This window comes from Festucalex cinctus, chromosome 4 (genome assembly GCF_051991245.1).
Source record: "Festucalex cinctus isolate MCC-2025b chromosome 4, RoL_Fcin_1.0, whole genome shotgun sequence".
In the NCBI taxonomy this organism is placed as follows: domain Eukaryota; kingdom Metazoa; phylum Chordata; class Actinopteri; order Syngnathiformes; family Syngnathidae; genus Festucalex; species Festucalex cinctus.
This window is the reverse complement of record NC_135414.1, coordinates 2644940-2665291: the sequence shown is the minus strand read 5'-3', so window position 1 is coordinate 2665291 and position 20352 is coordinate 2644940. Positions and strand designations below refer to the sequence as shown.

General features: G+C 36.3%; 1 protein-coding gene and 2 long non-coding RNA genes across 6 annotated transcripts in view; 1 reads left to right on the top strand and 2 right to left on the bottom strand.

Moving 5' to 3' along the window:
• fah (fumarylacetoacetate hydrolase (fumarylacetoacetase)) overlaps positions 1–20352 on the bottom strand; it is a 263029-nt gene that overhangs the window by 224760 nt on the left and 17917 nt on the right. The window lies entirely within an intron of this gene.
• LOC144017018 (uncharacterized) lies at positions 6326–9164 on the top strand. The gene is made up of 3 exons (XR_013283056.1): positions 6326–6906; positions 7251–7415; positions 8482–9164. It is a non-coding gene; the product is annotated as an uncharacterized LOC144017018 (long non-coding RNA).
• Positions 15040–17886, bottom strand: LOC144017019 (uncharacterized). Its single transcript, XR_013283057.1, has 3 exons — positions 17297–17886; positions 16788–16952; positions 15040–15722 (listed from the first exon to the last, which is right to left on the bottom strand). It is a non-coding gene; the product is annotated as an uncharacterized LOC144017019 (long non-coding RNA).

Here is a 20352-nt window from a genome sequence, read left to right as displayed (position 1 = left end):
AAACACTATTGTGAAGATATTTTGTGTCAAATTATTACAAAGCCCAACTATAAAGAATTATACAATGACTACTATATGAAATCAAAGTGCTAAAACGAACCATGATCTCCCGCGGGCCAATCCATTGCTTTAACCATTCAGCTATCATGGACATGTAGATGTAATGTAATTTAGAGGTGTCTTGCTGAACCAGCAAATGTGTCTGAACATTAAATTGAATGCATTAAATAAAACGTATGTTAAATGAATAAAGAAAGATACATTAGTATTTGAATGCACTTCTCGTCGCGAGCGCTCGACACTTGCCGAGTGTCGAGGGAGTAGGAGCGTAATAAAGTGATTGCACTGAGGTTTAGTATATTAATTGTTTTATGTGAAACAATTGGAAAATATCCATGTCTGAAATGAAAGTTGGGGGTGACAAAAAAAATAAAAAATCCCCACCGAGGTTCGAATCCGGGCTTGGGTGTAAAAATACAACCTCAGGCAAGTTACTTACTCGGTGAGTTAATGAAGCTCGTTGCAAATTAGAGCAGATTGGCGTAAGGACATTGTGATGTCACGATGTCACGTTTTCGTGCGCTATCCACTCAGATTCACACTATCTCTCATCACGTTTTATTTACAGAATCGATGGATGCACTTAGGGTTAGTATATTAATTCGTTTATGTAAAACAATTGAACAATGTCCATTTCTTAAATTAAAGTTGGAGGGGGGGGGGATAACAGTTCCACACTGAGATTTGAACTTTTTTTTATTTATTTATTTATTTTTTATACATGATTTACATAATTGATGGATGCATTGAGGTTTACTACATTAATTGTTTTATGTGAAACAATTGGAAAATATCCATGTCTGAAATGAAAGTTGGGGGTGACAAAAAAAGAAAAAATTCCGCACCGAGGTTCGAACCCGAGCTTGGGTGTAAAAATGCAACTGCAGGCAAGTTACTTACCCGGTGAGCTAATGGGTCGCGCTGCATATTAGAGCAAATTGGCGTATTTGTCTTTCAAAGTGTCATCTAAAGCAGAGCCAGCAGCAGTGATTTGGAACACATGTTTGATCATGCCAGTATAACGCATTTCCTGGTATGATAGTCAGTTGGTATACTTAATATCCGTTTATGTAATTGCAACGGACATATGTGCAATGTACAGTCGGCGGTAGGCTTTGAACCTGCGACCTCCTGCTTACTGTACATGCACTCTCCCAACTGCGCCACTGAGAAATATCAGAAAGCCAGTCAATATGGTCTGTTGTATGTATGGAAGTGGGCGTGGAAAATTCAGTGCCAGTTCTATTAAAACTGAATGGGGAAAAGTACATCTTTAACATTAAATTATGCGAGTACTGTAAGTAATATGAAGTCAAATGATAAATACCCCGAAAGGCGTGAATTTTGTCAGCAAGTTGAAATTTGAACGGTGTAAATCGGAAGTATAATGTAGGAGTAGTTTGATTGCAAAAAGTGTTGAGAATAAAATGCTATTATTATACTTATTATAGCATTTTATTCTCAACACTTTTTGCACATATGTCCGTGGCAATTACATAAACGGATATTAAGTATACCAACTGACTATCATACCAGGAAATGCGTTATACTGGCATGATCAAACACGTGTTCCAAATCACTGCTGATGGCTCTGCTTTAGATGACACTTTGAAAGACAAATACGCCAATTTGCTCTAATATGCATGGATAGGTCTGATGCCAGTGAACATTTTCAGTGGTGTAAAGTAAAAGAATATTCATAAATGACTTAGTTATCACACTTAGAATGAGTTTACATTTTTTGTACAAAATAGCGTATTTTTTTTTCTGCCTCAAGGGCTATGTGGCGCTGCATATATAACTGAATGTTGTCATAGAAATAGCTTCAGGCCTTGACTATGAACATACATGTCAAGTTTGGGATTTTTTGGAGCATGTACCGGGGAGTTATTAAGCATATCCTTTTTCAGTGCGAAACGTGTTTACAATTTTTGGAAAAATACCATAAGTGGGGTATTTTTTTTTCATGCCTCAAGGGCTAGGTGGCGCTGCATATATAACTGAATGTTGTCATATAAATAGCTTCAGGCCTTGACTATGAACATACATGTCAAGTTTGGGATTTTTTGGAGCATGTACCGGGGAGTTATTAAGCATATCCTTTTTCAGCGCGAAACACAAATTTTGATGCCCCGCCCTCATCATATAGTATTCCGAAAAGTCAAGATTTTTCCCCCCTGTCGTTGGCTCAGGTCTTGACATGGTCCAGGTCAAGTCTGAAGTCAGTCGGATGAAACGTGTAGGAGAAGTGGGCAAAAGTATGCCCCCTGTAAATGTGCTAAAATCGTAAAAAATGGGACATTAAAAAATTCGTAGCTCACTTCCTGTTTATTTTAGCACCTGGGTCCAAGAGACGTTTATGTAGGTGTTGGGCTCCCTCATACACCTAAAAATTTCCAGATCTTGCTTAAACGTACAACTGGGGCTGCTTCGTTAAAAATTTCTAGGGGGCGCTATTGAGTCATTTTTGTAAAAATAGCACAATCCACGATAAAATATTGCTCATTTTTCCAGGCCAGATGTGTGCGCCAAGTTTCATGAGTTTCTGTGCATGTTTCGGCCCTCAAAATTGGCATTGTTTTCTTGGCGAACAGTGCTTAGCCACGGCCACAGCGATTCACGAAAACTCACAAACTTCGTGTTGTGACATCATGAAGGCCGAAACCCTCATCTGAGCAAATATGAGGTACGTCCAGTTAACGTAGTTGGAGAAAAAAATTTAAGAAAAATCGTAAGATAAAAAATTGCCAATAGGTGGCGCTATCAGTAAGATGAAATATAAGTTCGTAGATGTCTTAAGGGCTGGACTCTCATCAAATGTGTGAAATCTTGAGAAGATAGGATCATCTGGGTCAAGTTAAAGCAACTTTTATTGTCACGAAAAATCTTCAGATTTTGCGGCACGGTAACGGCCACGCCCTTTGGCGAAAAGTTACAATATTCGGTGAGGGGCATGATCAACATCTTAAGGCTTTTCTGACCAAGTTTCAACTGGAGTATGACATTTATTGTCACCACTAGGTGGCGCTAAATGTATAACTGAATTTCATTGTATAGATGTTTTCAGGCCGTGACTATTAAGTTGCATGAGAAGTTTGAGATTTTTTGGAGCTTGTACATGGGAGTTATTAAGCATTTTGTCTTTCTGGACAAATGAAATTTTAAAGGCAATTTTTGATGCCCCGCCCCCGTCATATAGTATTTCAAAAAGTCAAGATTTTTTGCCCAGTTGTTGTCTCGGGTCTTGAGATGATACGTGGCAAGTTTGAAGTCAACTGGATGAAAAATGTTTGCAAAGGGTGAAAAAGCATGACCACAGTGAATGTGCCAAAATGGGCCAAAATTGGACATTCAAAAATTCATAACTCACTTCCTGTACATTTTAGGAAATGGCTTCCACTGACTTTTTTGTGCGTCTCGGGGTGCTACACGTGCCTGCCAATTTTCGTAGCTCTAGGTCAAACGGGCCGGGATTGGTTTTTATTTTTCTACACTAGGGGGCGCTATAGAGTCGCGTTGTTATGACAACAACATAATATCAAATTTTTCGCCGGGCCCGAAGAGATTGCAAAGTTTGGTGAGTTTTCGTAAATGTTTAGGTCCTCAAAAATGTGATCGTTTGCGGAGAATAAAGAAGAAGAAGAAGAAGAAGAAGAAGAAGAAGAAGAAGAAGAAGAAGAAGAAGAAGAAGCGGAATAATAATAATAATTCTTACAAAAACAAGAGGGACCTCGCAGCGGTCGCTGCTCGGGCCCTAATAATAAGTATATTAATAAAGGTTAGAAACAATAAGTAAGATGAAAGAATCTCAATAACATATGCTTTCAGCATTCACACAATTAGCAGAAACCAGATTATCATCAGTCCTTTCTGCCACATTAGAAGGAAACACTGCCACCTAGTGCTAATAAGTGTAAATGAATGAGCCCTGCTAAATTTGAACAGCCGTGTTAATTCAGCAGCTATGTCATTGCGCTGCATTCATATTTGAACCAAGGTCTTATCTTTTGGCTCGTGACATGTTAGATCTACCCACTATGTAACTTTTTGCCCTCTGTTTAATAATGTTTTCTTTCATTGTCAACACCTCTTTGGATTATTAACTTCCACTGAGAGAATCACATGCAATTTTCCATTTGGAATTCTTTTGCCTTTGTGTAAGTTGACCAAATAGTATCTGACACATTTCATCAAGGCACCTGGGGCCTCATTTATAAAGCTTGCGTGCGATCAAAATGAGGCCAAAACTCTACGTACGAACATTTCTGCGCCAAAGGTGATATTTATAGAAAATAAACTGAACGTGAAACTTTACGCACCACCACGTTAAGTCTGGACCTACCGTACGCAATCCGCACATTTTGGAGACATGGGACAACAGCGACACAATCAGCTTTGTGGTGTATTTTTATTCCTCAAACGCTGTATGCTGGATGTTGGGTCAAATTATAATATTTTGCAGACTTGCTCCGACCTCACAAGCACGCAGCGAGGCGATATATAGGTAAAGGGCGGCAAATGTCAAAAAGTGATTGATTGCCCCCCATAAAACAGTCCTTTGAAGTAAGCCCCGCCCCCTTCCGGCATCTTAACACCCCCCCCCCCCCCCCCATAAACAGTCCTTTGAAGTAAGCCCCGCCCCCTTGACACCTTCTTAGCCAATCAGATGCCGTTATTTTGAATTAAGCCCCTACCCACTTGCCACCTTCTTAACCAATCAGAACCCCAGGGCGGCAAATGTCAAAAATGATTGATGACATTCCGCTCTGCTTCCCACAACATCAAACATAGGGTTCCGGTCACCCCACCCCCATTAACAAACATAGGGTTCCGGTCACCCCCCAAACAGTAGCTTTATTGTTTTCCGGTCCCCCCACCCCTTTAACAAACAATTGATTCCGGTCACCCCCCAAACAGTAGCTTTTGTTGTCCAGGTGATAATAAACTTTTTTTTATCTTACAGGAAGGATCCTACCACCAGCTTTTGAAGTAGCAATGGGGGAAGCGCCCCCCTGTAATTCGAATTACTGATAAAGCTACCTACTTTGAAGTAGAACGGGTCCCAACCGTAGGAACCCCCGACCCCCCTTATCACCATGTTGGGCGGCAGGAAGCCCCCACCACCGCCCCCCTCTATCGGGTATGTGAGTGCGTGAATGTAAATTAGTACGAGGCTCACTTATTCGAGTTAAAGTGAATATTAAAAAAATGTTATCCATTTGTTTTATGTTTTTTAAATAAATAAAAGAGACTTACCGATGTTTCGGAATACGAGGGTTTTTTTCTTTTTTAAAAAAAAAAATAAAAAAAAAATAAAGTTTTCTGTTTCTACCAATTTCTAACCGATGGAGAGGGGGGAAATATAGACGAAAAAATAGATTATTCGTGCGTAAAGGGCGGTTATTTAACCCATTTCAGAACCGCGTCCTTCTTTTTCCTCAGACTAAAAACTTGTGTGTTTGTAAAAAAAAAAAAAAAAAAAAAGTCAAAGAAGGCCGGCTAGGGAGGTGTGACTCCCTCACGCCGTGGTAAACGGCGTCATCTAAAGGGCAAAGGATGTTACAGCGTATGATTAAGAGAGGGAGCATTAAAGTTAGTCTACAAAAGTAAATTAGGGTATTAAAATGTTGATAATGAATGTAAAACCTAAAAATTTGATTCAAAGGTATTCAATTTGTAAATTATACAATTTGGATGACGGAACAATGTATGGCATTAGAGTAGCCTTTAAATATTAAGTAGGGTTAATTTTAAATTTTTGGCGACAGCAGATCGAAACTAGCATCATACTAAACCCCCCTGCAGCCATCTTTTTTTTAATGTTACTGAACACTATCCCTATATTAAACCAAACTTAACTCATTTTACGTTTTGGTTACAAATTGATACGTTTTATTTTTATATGGTATCTATTATAAGACGATGGATGCTAGAATTTGTACATTTTATATATACGTGATGTTTATAGGTATGCTTAGACGTGTATGTTTTTATTATTTTATGTTTATGATGTGTATAAGAGTACGCTGTTTTGGGAGGGATGGGAAAATGTGTTTACCTTTTTTGTGTGTGTTTAAAAAAGATAATAATTGTACTAGTTTTTTTTTTAAAAATACTGATTTCGGGAGAGAATATGTAATCACAAACTCAGGCAGTTCCTGCCTGTGGACATTATTGGTCAGACGTCTGCTTCTTTTTAAAACTAAGAGAATTGAAAGCATGAAACTTTGAGTTTCTTGATACGTTATTAGATTTATACTCTACTTAACCCTTAATCTTTAATCTTAAAGCCGATCTTTGCAACAATTTAACCAAAATCATCTTCTTATTAGGCCGTCAGGTCACACACGTTTTCGTTCAGTTTCGCTCCACTACCAGGGGTACTAAATAATCTTTACTTCATAAAATAGATTTATTAGTAGTAAGTAAGAATCCGTGGAGTTCAGCCTCTGAAAACCTGCCAATTTTGTGTTTTCGGTGGTGAAACCCCGGCACTATTTTGCGATGAGGCGCAGTGATCTCTCGTATGGGCGTAGTGCCATTAGGTCGGTAGCGGTGTGATTTAGGTCACATGAGCCAATCAGGTAGCTGCTGCTTTCTCCTCACCATAGCAACCGCATATCAAAAATGGCGACCACAACGTCGGAGAGCGAAAGGAGAAAAAAAGTTAGAAAGAAAGTGATGAAAAAACTTCGTTCCCGTTCAGGTTTGCCCATCGCTTCAGCTGGCCCCGTTATTCCAGCCATCTGCATCATTTGTAAAAATAAATTTCAAAGTAGACTCGTCTGGGATTGGAAGGCACACGGAAGAGGGATCATCTCGCCAAAGCAGAAACATTGTCAGCAGGTATGTGCTACACACACGCGTGCCCATATCTGTTATTAATGTGACTGATATTTTGTATAGGGCTGAAAATAATTTGTTGCTAGGTTAAGTTTTAAGGCTATAGTTTATTAAAAAAGGCGAGCTGCTGAATGATTTATCGAGTGAATCCAACAGTTGTTACCAAACTCGAGTTACCTGTGCCCATCAGAGTCATAATATAGTCACAGCTACACACTCCCTTTTCCCCCAAACTCTCTCTCATCAACCTCAACAAACACTTTACTTTACTTAAATCTGTGATGTGCATATACTGTAAAGAGGTGATGTGACAATAACACTCATAATGTATTTGTTTTTTGTCTAAGGCGGGTTGGTTGCTGCAGGCCGCTGAGATGAAGAAAGACTGTTCCATTCTTCTGCATATTCAAGACAAAAGACTGTGTCACAATGGAGGTGCAGTTTTGTTTCAGAGATTACACAAGGGCCTTAAAGTCAACAGCAACAGAAACAGCAACCAGGGTCGAACAAATGTGAGTTGTTACATTGCACTATTTCATTGTCACTTTGCTAAAATTACACATTTCAAAAGTAAAGCATTGGCCAGCAATATGTCACTTGTATTCTGTTTACATTTCGAGACAGCATTAATTAGAAAGCATGACTCTGCACATATTAAGTGAGTGAGTGTGTGTGTTTTAGACAACCCAATGCTGAGAACTACAAATTCTTTTTGTGAACAAGTAATCCGTCAAAGGATTATAGTTGACAAAGATGTGATGAGAATGGACAAGCTAAGGGGTTTGTGAACAATGTTAAGAAACACGGGGATCTTGATGCTTCAGACTACAGGTAACATATAAATCTTCATATTGAAACACATTATCTGAAATCTATGGGGAGAGATTTGTCTAAAATCTCACTGTTTCAGAGAAAAATAGTTTGCTGACAAGCTCAATTTAAGTTAAAAATAAATAAATAAATAAAATCGATTCTCTAAAAATGAAAACCGGTTGGTTGTTAATTATTACATGCAAATGTGTTTTTTTGTCTTCTGTATTTATAATTGTTCTTTGACCAAGAAAGTATATAGGCCTATAGGTATATTTGTATTTCTTTCCAAATATACGATTATTCGCTAGAATTTTGAGTAGGATATCCAAACACCAAAATATTCGATAGCTGCAGCACTAATAATACAAATTTTGAGTTGGGGCATGCCCACACGAGTTATTTTACCACACACCCATGTCAAAACTAGCTTACTGCACACACACTGCACCCCAACTTCAAATTTTTGCTAACGTAATAATAATAATAATAATAATAATAATAATAATAATAATAATATATTATAAATTTTGTTGGATCCAAAAGCAACTTACATAATTATAGTTTCATATGATTGTAATTGGCTTATTTTCAAATGTTTAAATATTTCCTTGATTTGAACAAAATATAAATTGTTTAGAATAATCTTGATTTCAATTATTACCAAAATAATTGTGATGAGTATTTTTTTTTCATAATAGAGCAGCCCTAGTGTGATGTGAATATGTGCATCTTGTGCACAACTTTCCCTTTAATTTTCTATTTTAGGCAGGATATACTGAAACGAAGATTGAGGTGTGATTTCCCCCAGCTGGTTTTTCACACCCCTTTCCAACAACAACTCTGAAATGGTTTTTGTAGAGACATTATCAACAACTGACAAACTTTTAGACAGGGTATCTCACTCATCAGATACATCAACTACTGAGTCTACTGATGTAAGCCAAGTTTTTGTTGTTGTTTAAGTTTATAAGGTTTGTATATACGAATGCGCTGTGTGGAAACGGGTTTTAACATCTATCGTTTTTGTAATATTTAAAAAACTAATAAATATACTGTTTTTTTTGTTTTTCTTAAACTGATTTATGAAAAGGACTTGTATTCGCAAACTCTTTTTTTAAAAGCAGTAACTGAATTAGGAGGTGGAGGGGCAATGTATTATGGGGATCATACTTTTTGAAATCTTTAAACTGTCGATTGTAAGAGTCTTCTATCTTGATGTTAGCCTTTTTATCTGAATATGTATGAATGAAATATCTTTTAATTATCAGCTCGGATTCTTTCAATGGATAGCCCTGTAACCCTTAGGTTAGTAGTTTTTTAGAAAGTATCTGGGTATGAAATATGTTATGTTAGGAATATGGCGCGTACGTGAAGAAGGTACGTCTGGCTATGTATTTTATGTTTTTGAGTTGTTGTATATAAGATTGCGTTGTACATAAGAATTTTACCCCCTCTTACGTTTTTGATGTGTTATAAAACTAATAAATGTACTGATTTTTTTTTTTTTAAAAGGATTAGGCTTAGAGAAGGTGTTGGTGGCACTCTCATGAGCAGAGTGCGCGAGTTGTTTTACCCCCCTCTGCAGATGCGTACACGTATAAAATGCTATTTTTCTGTTTCTAGTTTTGTTACCGATAGTGCTATAATTTGTGTCTATACGATTTTATCGGATGTCTCTATGTATTTTTGTTGTAGTTTAAGTTTATGAGGTCTGTATATACGAAAGCGCTGCGCGGAAATGGGTTTTATCCTCTTATCGTTTTTGTAATATTTTAAAAAACTAATAAATATACTGTTTGTTTTTTTGTTTTACTTAAACTGATTTATGAAAAGGACTTGTAATCGTAAACTTTTTTTTTTTTTTTTTTAAAGCAGTAACTGATTTAGGAGGTGGACGGGGAGACTGGTCCAAAGTGTACATGTGTGCATGCGTGTGTAGGGTGTCAGTGTTTACTCCGAGGGGGCAGTAAAACAGTCTTTGAAAGCGATTGTCATACGATGCATCGATCTGAAGTATACTACTTTGTAGTCGCGTATAAATAATTTTATACATTCTTTTTAAAAAGAGAGAAATGTAGGTACGAATGTTCGAGCCTGTTAAAATGCAGCAAACTTTATACTTGATTTAGAAATTATTCTTTAATTTACTAGGGCAATGTATTGTGGGGGTCATACTTTTTGAAATCTCTAAGCTGGTGTTTGTAAGAGTCTTCTATCTTGATGTTAACCTTTTTATTTGATGATGTATGAATGAAATATCTTCTAATTATTACCATGGCTTCTATCAATGGATACCCTTGTAAGGCTTTGGATTGTAGTTTTTTAGAAAGTATTCGGGTATGAAATATGTTATGTTCGGGACATGGTGCGTACGCGAAGAAGGTTGATGTAGTTTTATTTTTGTTTTGTTTACGATTTACTTTTTTTTAGGGGGATGTAGGCATCGTTTTAAGGTGCCAGGTGTATTTTGTGTAAATAATATATGGATACTTACTTTTTATTTTTGTTACCGATGGTGCTTTGTTTCGTGAAACCCTTTTGTTTTGTTTTGTTTCTTGTTTTTTTAACTTACCCTTCGAAGATAAATAAAACGTCTTTAGACTTATCGCTAGCGAAGATGTAGCACGTTTAACATTCTAAATAGTTTTATCGCTGCACGACGTATTCGAACTAAGAGATCCCAAGTCTTTGTGAGTTTTTTTCTTTTAAATACTTAGAAATACCCATTGTTAAATTAGCCTAGAAGATATTATTGAATATGATAGGCTGTAAGATTAGCTATACTAAATCACCCCTGGGTTTAAAACACAAAACTATGAGATTTAATCAGAGCGTAACAATCTACCGCGACGATCTTTTTTTAATCTTAAAACCGCTCTTTGCAGCAATTTACCTAAATATATAGTGAACAAACGTGTATCTTGTATGACTAAGAGACATTTAACTTTTGATTGAACGATTTATTTTTTTCCTTACAAATCGCGCTTACTTTCCGATGATACGCGTAGGTAAACAATTTTTTATAAGCATGATTGTGAAATAACAGCTACTAAATTACTTAATTTGAATGAATAATATTATTTAAGACGTCTACCCATCTAACGCTTTAAAAACAGCGACATAATTCAGATAAAAATATTATTCGTACTATATTGTTTTTTTTTACAATAGTTTCCGAGTTCTCACAATAGATGTTCGATGATACTATTTTATGTTTTTCTTACCGGTATGATTAACTTGTATTACATTTATGACTTTTCTCTATTATCTTTGCATCGTTTTAAGGCGGTCGGTGTATTTTGTACAAATAATATATGGATACTTATTGATTTTTGATCAATTTTTACTCGTATATTTACCTACTTTTGCTTTTAGGCGTATGTTAGTTAGTTAGTTAGTTACTTGTATATGAGTGCGTATTCTAACTTTCCCATTCACTTCTTGGTTCCATTCCATCACCCCTGTGAGACCGGACTCTTCTACTTAATATCACTAAAGTCTGTTCAAAAATCATCGGACACCCTGTCAGAGCCTTATCTTCCTTTTGTGACCGAATCCTGCTCGATCCGTTTCACTCACTTCATCGAATGTTTGAGTGGCTTCCCATCATCTCAGCAGGCTGAGACGCCCCACTCTGACGAACACAGCGGCGGAGAAGGAGGAGGAGGTGGACTACATTTGTCCCCAGATCACTAAAATCTCTTGAACAGTGACCCCCCTCCCGGGCCAAATTGCGACAGACTGACTGACTCACACGTAGCACTTTAGTGTGAAGCACGGAGCACTTTCTTTTTTTTTTTTTTTTATTGTTATTTCTTATTTTTCGTATTTGTTTTTTTTTTAATGTTCGTTGATTTCATGTTTTGTTTTTTTAACTTCCCCTCGAGGACAAATAAAAGCGTTTTTGAATTGAATATTTAATTACTTGTGGTATTTTATTCATTTTCAAGTTATTTTTTGGTCTTAAAAAGAGAAACTAAAGTCTTTATCACTAGAAGTTTAATAGTTTTTTAAATTCCTATCCACGCATCCCTCGCCACTTCCTTGCTCCACCGGCGGTCTAAAACTCGATAAGAAAACAAACGACAAACATGATTTTAATCCATACAGATATATTTTTTATTTAGTTACACGGGACGTTAACAAAAAGACATGATATACATTGAAAAGCACCTCAAATAAAACATAGGGACGCACCTTGCTTTCAATAACAGTTTGGAAGTTTTTCATTTCATTTTTAGATTCAAAGACTCGTCGTTGTAATAATATTTAGCACAGTCAATAAACAATGTCATGACGGTCACCAAATGTCCCGCTTTAATATTATGGTTATACCAATTATTCAATACATATTCCATCGTGTTAGTCATGTTTACACGGTTCTTCAACAGTTTTGTTCTCAATGGATGTATGTAAAATGTGAAATTTCTCTACAATTATGCAAGCTTTCAAAAAAGATTCCCCCATCTCACACGTACCAATCAGCGATCAGATCTAGTTGTTCGTGCGTGTAAACATGACTCTTTGAATCTAAAAATGAAATGAAAAACTTCCAAACTGTTATTGAAAGCAAGGTGCGTCCCTATGTTTTATTTGAGGTGCTTTTCAATGTATATCATGTCTTTTTGTTAACGTCCCGTGTAACTAAATAAAAAATATATCTGTATGGATTAAAATCATGTTTGTCGTTTGTTTTCTTATCGAGTTTTAGACCGCCGGTGGAGCAAGGAAGTGGCGAGGGATGCGTGGATAGGAATTTAAAAAACTATTAAACTTCTAGTGATAAAGACTTTAGTTTCTCTTTTTAAGACCAAAAAATAACTTGAAAATGAATAAAATACCACAAGTAATTAAATATTCAATTCAAAAACGCTTTTATTTGTCCTCGAGGGGAAGTTAAAAAAACAAAACATGAAATCAACGAACATTAAAAAAAAAACAAATACGAAAAATAAGAAATAACAATAAAAAAAAAAACAAAAGAAAGTGCTCCGTGCTTCACACTAAAGTGCTACGTGTGAGTCAGTCAGTCTGTCGCAATTTGGCCCGGGAGGGGGGTCACTGTTCAAGAGATTTTAGTGATCTGGGGACAAATGTAGTCCACCTCCTCCTCCTTCTCCGCCGCTGTGTTCGTCAGAGTGGGGCGTCTCAGCCTGCTGAGATGATGGGAAGCCACTCAAACATTCGATGAAGTGAGTGAAACGGATCGAGCAGGATTCGGTCACAAAAGGAAGATAAGGCTCTGACAGGGTGTCCGATGATTTTTGAACAGACTTTAGTGATATTAAGTAGAAGAGTCCGGTCTCACAGGGGTGATGGAATGGAACCAAGAAGTGAATGGGAAAGTTAGAATACGCACTCATATACAAGTAACTAACTAACTAACTAACATACGCCTAAAAGCAAAAGTAGGTAAATATACGAGTAAAAATTGATCAAAAATCAATAAGTATCCATATATTATTTGTACAAAATACACCGACCGCCTTAAAACGATGCAAAGATAATAGAGAAAAGTCATAAATGTAATACAAGTTAATCATACCGGTAAGAAAAACATAAAATAGTATCATCGAACATCTATTGTGAGAACTCGGAAACTATTGTAAAAAAAAACAATATAGTACGAATAATATTTTTATCTGAATTATGTCGCTGTTTTTAAAGCGTTAGATGGGTAGACGTCTTAAATAATATTATTCATTCAAATTAAGTAATTTAGTAGCTGTTATTTCACAATCATGCTTATAAAAAATTGTTTACCTACGCGTATCATCGGAAAGTAAGCGCGATTTGTAAGGAAAAAAATAAATCGTTCAATCAAAAGTTAAATGTCTCTTAGTCATACAAGATACACGTTTGTTCACTATATATTTAGGTAAATTGCTGCAAAGAGCGGTTTTAAGATTAAAAAAAGATCGTCGCGGTAGATTGTTACGCTCTGATTAAATCTCATAGTTTTGTGTTTTAAACCCAGGGGTGATTTAGTATAGCTAATCTTACAGCCTATCATATTCAATAATATCTTCTAGGCTAATTTAACAATGGGTATTTCTAAGTATTTAAAAGAAAAAAACTCACAAAGACTTGGGATCTCTTAGTTCGAATACGTCGTGCAGCGATAAAACTATTTAGAATGTTAAACGTGCTACATCTTCGCTAGCGATAAGTCTAAAGACGTTTTATTTATCTTCGAAGGGTAAGTTAAAAAAACAAGAAACAAAACAAAACAAAAGGGTTTCACGAAACAAAGCACCATCGGTAACAAAAATAAAAAGTAAGTATCCATATATTATTTACACAAAATACACCTGGCACCTTAAAACGATGCCTACATCCCCCTAAAAAAAAGTAAATCGTAAACAAAACAAAAATAAAACTACATCAACCTTCTTCGCGTACGCACCATGTCCCGAACATAACATATTTCATACCCGAATACTTTCTAAAAAACTACAATCCAAAGCCTTACAAGGGTATCCATTGATAGAAGCCATGGTAATAATTAGAAGATATTTCATTCATACATCATCAAATAAAAAGGTTAACATCAAGATAGAAGACTCTTACAAACACCAGCTTAGAGATTTCAAAAAGTATGACCCCCACAATACATTGCCCTAGTAAATTAAAGAATAATTTCTAAATCAAGTATAAAGTTTGCTGCATTTTAACAGGCTCGAACATTCGTACCTACATTTCTCTCTTTTTAAAAAGAATGTATAAAATTATTTATACGCGACTACAAAGTAGTATACTTCAGATCGATGCATCGTATGACAATCGCTTTCAAAGACTGTTTTACTGCCCCCTCGGAGTAAACACTGACACCCTACACACGCATGCACACATGTACACTTTGGACCAGTCTCCCCGTCCACCTCCTAAATCAGTTACTGCTTTAAAAAAAAAAAAAAAAAAAGTTTACGATTACAAGTCCTTTTCATAAATCAGTTTAAGTAAAACAAAAAAACAAACAGTATATTTATTAGTTTTTTAAAATATTACAAAAACGATAAGAGGATAAAACCCATTTCCGCGCAGCGCTTTCGTATATACAGACCTCATAAACTTAAACTACAACAAAAATACATAGAGACATCCGATAAAATCGTATAGACACAAATTATAGCACTATCGGTAACAAAACTAGAAACAGAAAAATAGCATTTTATACGTGTACGCATCTGCAGAGGGGGGTAAAACAACTCGCGCACTCTGCTCATGAGAGTGCCACCAACACCTTCTCTAAGCCTAATCCTTTTAAAAAAAAAAAATCAGTACATTTATTAGTTTTATAACACATCAAAAACGTAAGAGGGGGTAAAATTCTTATGTACAACGCAATCTTATATACAACAACTCAAAAACATAAAATACATAGCCAGACGTACCTTCTTCACGTACGCGCCATATTCCTAACATAACATATTTCATACCCAGATACTTTCTAAAAAACTACTAACCTAAGGGTTACAGGGCTATCCATTGAAAGAATCCGAGCTGATAATTAAAAGATATTTCATTCATACATATTCAGATAAAAAGGCTAACATCAAGATAGAAGACTCTTACAATCGACAGTTTAAAGATTTCAAAAAGTATGATCCCCATAATACATTGCCCCTCCACCTCCTAATTCAGTTACTGCTTTTAAAAAAAGAGTTTGCGAATACAAGTCCTTTTCATAAATCAGTTTAAGAAAAACAAAAAAAACAGTATATTTATTAGTTTTTTAAATATTACAAAAACGATAGATGTTAAAACCCGTTTCCACACAGCGCATTCGTATATACAAACCTTATAAACTTAAACAACAACAAAAACTTGGCTTACATCAGTAGACTCAGTAGTTGATGTATCTGATGAGTGAGATACCCTGTCTAAAAGTTTGTCAGTTGTTGATAATGTCTCTACAAAAACCATTTCAGAGTTGTTGTTGGAAAGGGGTGTGAAAAACCAGCTGGGGGAAATCACACCTCAATCTTCGTTTCAGTATATCCTGCCTAAAATAGAAAATTAAAGGGAAAGTTGTGCACAAGATGCACATATTCACATCACACTAGGGCTGCTCTATTATGAAAAAAAAATACTCATCACAATTATTTTGGTAATAATTGAAATCAAGATTATTCTAAACAATTATATTTTGTTCAAATCAAGGAAATATTTAAACATTTGAAAATAAGCCAATTACAATCATATGAAACTATAATTATGTAAGTTGCTTTTGGATCCAACAAAATTTATAATATATTATTATTATTATTATTATTATTATTATTATTATTATTATTACGTTAGCAAAAATTTGAAGTTGGGGTGCAGTGTGTGTGCAGTAAGCTAGTTTTGACATGGGTGTGTGGTAAAATAACTCGTGTGGGCATGCCCCAACTCAAAATTTGTATTATTAGTGCTGCAGCTATCGAATATTTTGGTGTTTGGATATCCTACTCAAAATTCTAGCGAATAATCGTATATTTGGAAAGAAATACAAATATACCTATAGGCCTATATACTTTCTTGGTCAAAGAACAATTATAAATACAGAAGACAAAAAAACACATTTGCATGTAATAATTAACAACCAACCGGTTTTCATTTTTAGAGAATCGATTTTATTTATTTATTTATTTTTAACTTAAATTGAGCTTGTCAGCAAACTATTTTTCTCTGAAACAGTGAGATTTTAGACAAATCTCTCCCCATAGATTTCAGATAATGTGTTTCAATATGAAGATTTATATGTTACCTGTAGTCTGAAGCATCAAGATCCCCGTGTTTCTTAACATTGTTCACAAACCCCTTAGCTTGTCCATTCTCATCACATCTTTGTCAACTATAATCCTTTGACGGATTACTTGTTCACAAAAAGAATTTGTAGTTCTCAGCATTGGGTTGTCTAAAACACACACACTCACTCACTTAATATGTGCAGAGTCATGCTTTCTAATTAATGCTGTCTCGAAATGTAAACAGAATACAAGTGACATATTGCTGGCCAATGCTTTACTTTTGAAATGTGTAATTTTAGCAAAGTGACAATGAAATAGTGCAATGTAACAACTCACATTTGTTCGACCCTGGTTGCTGTTTCTGTTGCTGTTGACTTTAAGGCCCTTGTGTAATCTCTGAAACAAAACTGCACCTCCATTGTGACACAGTCTTTTGTCTTGAATATGCAGAAGAATGGAACAGTCTTTCTTCATCTCAGCGGCCTGCAGCAACCAACCCGCCTTAGACAAAAAACAAATACATTATGAGTGTTATTGTCACATCACCTCTTTACAGTATATGCACATCACAGATTTAAGTAAAGTAAAGTGTTTGTTGAGGTTGATGAGAGAGAGTTTGGGGGAAAAGGGAGTGTGTAGCTGTGACTATATTATGACTCTGATGGGCACAGGTAACTCGAGTTTGGTAACAACTGTTGGATTCACTCGATAAATCATTCAGCAGCTCGCCTTTTTTAATAAACTATAGCCTTAAAACTTAACCTAGCAACAAATTATTTTCAGCCCTATACAAAATATCAGTCACATTAATAACAGATATGGGCACGCGTGTGTGTAGCACATACCTGCTGACAATGTTTCTGCTTTGGCGAGATGATCCCTCTTCCGTGTGCCTTCCAATCCCAGACGAGTCTACTTTGAAATTTATTTTTACAAATGATGCAGATGGCTGGAATAACGGGGCCAGCTGAAGCGATGGGCAAACCTGAACGGGAACGAAGTTTTTTCATCACTTTCTTTCTAACTTTTTTTCTCCTTTCGCTCTCCGACGTTGTGGTCGCCATTTTTGATATGCGGTTGCTATGGTGAGGAGAAAGCAGCAGCTACCTGATTGGCTCATGTGACCTAAATCACACCGCTACCGACCTAATGGCACTACGCCCATACGAGAGATCACTGCGCCTCATCGCAAAATAGTGCCGGGGTTTCACCACCGAAAACACAAAATTGGCAGGTTTTCAGAGGCTGAACTCCACGGATTCTTACTTACTACTAATAAATCTATTTTATGAAGTAAAGATTATTTAGTACCCCTGGTAGTGGAGCGAAACTGAACGAAAACGTGTGTGACCTGACGGCCTAATAAGAAGATGATTTTGGTTAAATTGTTGCAAAGATCGGCTTTAAGATTAAAGATTAAGGGTTAAGTAGAGTATAAATCTAATAACGTATCAAGAAACTCAAAGTTTCATGCTTTCAATTCTCTTAGTTTTAAAAAGAAGCAGACGTCTGACCAATAATGTCCACAGGCAGGAACTGCCTGAGTTTGTGATTACATATTCTCTCCCGAAATCAGTATTTTAAAAAAAAAAACTAGTACAATTATTATCTTTTTTAAACACACACAAAAAAGGTAAACACATTTTCCCATCCCTCCCAAAACAGCGTACTCTTATACACATCATAAACATAAAATAATAAAAACATACACGTCTAAGCATACCTATAAACATCACGTATATATAAAATGTACAAATTCTAGCATCCATCGTCTTATAATAGATACCATATAAAAATAAAACGTATCAATTTGTAACCAAAACGTAAAATGAGTTAAGTTTGGTTTAATATAGGGATAGTGTTCAGTAACATTAAAAAAAAGATGGCTGCAGGGGGGTTTAGTATGATGCTAGTTTCGATCTGCTGTCGCCAAAAATTTAAAATTAACCCTACTTAATATTTAAAGGCTACTCTAATGCCATACATTGTTCCGTCATCCAAATTGTATAATTTACAAATTGAATACCTTTGAATCAAATTTTTAGGTTTTACATTCATTATCAACATTTTAATACCCTAATTTACTTTTGTAGACTAACTTTAATGCTCCCTCTCTTAATCATACGCTGTAACATCCTTTGCCCTTTAGATGACGCCGTTTACCACGGCGTGAGGGAGTCACACCTCCCTAGCCGGCCTTCTTTGACTTTTTTTTTTTTTTTTTTTTTTACAAACACACAAGTTTTTAGTCTGAGGAAAAAGAAGGACGCGGTTCTGAAATGGGTTAAATAACCGCCCTTTACGCACGAATAATCTATTTTTTCGTCTATATTTCCCCCCTCTCCATCGGTTAGAAATTGGTAGAAACAGAAAACTTTATTTTTTTTTTATTTATTTTTTTAAAAAAGAAAAAAACCCTCGTATTCCGAAACATCGGTAAGTCTCTTTTATTTATTTAAAAAACATAAAACAAATGGATAACATTTTTTTAATATTCACTTTAACTCGAATAAGTGAGCCTCGTACTAATTTACATTCACGCACTCACATACCCGATAGAGGGGGGCGGTGGTGGGGGCTTCCTGCCGCCCAACATGGTGATAAGGGGGGTCGGGGGTTCCTACGGTTGGGACCCGTTCTACTTCAAAGTAGGTAGCTTTATCAGTAATTCGAATTACAGGGGGGCGCTTCCCCCATTGCTACTTCAAAAGCTGGTGGTAGGATCCTTCCTGTAAGATAAAAAAAAGTTTATTATCACCTGGACAACAAAAGCTACTGTTTGGGGGGTGACCGGAATGAATTGTTTGTTAAAGGGGTGGGGGGACCGGAAAACAATAAAGCTACTGTTTGGGGGGTGACCGGAACCCTATGTTTGTTAATGGGGGTGGGGTGACCGGAACCCTATGTTTGATGTTGTGGGAAGCAGAGCGGAATGTCATCAATCATTTTTGACATTTGCCGCCCTGGGGTTCTGATTGGTTAAGAAGGTGGCAAGTGGGTAGGGGCTTAATTCAAAATAACGGCATCTGATTGGCTAAGAAGGTGTCAAGGGGGCGGGGCTTACTTCAAAGGACTGTTTATGGGGGGGGGGGGGGGGGGTGTTAAGATGCCGGAAGGGGGCGGGGCTTACTTCAAAGGACTGTTTTATGGGGGGCAATCAATCACTTTTTGACATTTGCCGCCCTTGAGGCGGAAAGCTGCACGTGAATATATCTGAAACAATCGCTCGTCTTTTCCCATTGATCACCTATCTTGAAAAAGCCTCATGCAACAAATCACATTAGTGACAACTAATGTGGACATATTCTGCACGCATTACATCATCGCGCCGCTCAACAATATGCGTCTATCGTAACTTCACCCGCCCACCGCGCAATTGCCATTAAAGGCTAAATAAAATTATATTGACACAAAACAATAAGGATTGGGAAAAAAATAGCTACAAAAATAGTCTGGTGCAAGCATCTTTGCTATTGAGATAGGGTTTGTCATGCAAATAAATAAATAAGCGCGTCAATAAAGTCTGCCATAAACGTTCACAATGCGATCCACGCAGCCGTGATTCTGGATGGAGATCCATACGCAACACATTGGGAATATTAATAGGGCGGCCTATAGATCGCCTAATTTAGAGACAATTTAGTAAGTCTGAGTAAAAACAATCCAAGTGTAAGTGGTTAAGAGAATAGATTATTATTATTATTATTATTATTATTATTATTCCTTTCCTTATTTAAAATCTGACTCTGTACACCATGCGGCGGCATTATCGTGACTCGCGTCCTGCTGATTGATTTTATTGGCCTTCCGTGACTCGACCTCTTCAATGAGGGTTTCAATGTACAGCTTGTTTTAAAATCTTTTTTTTATTATTATTTTTTTTAGGACCTACTGGTCACAC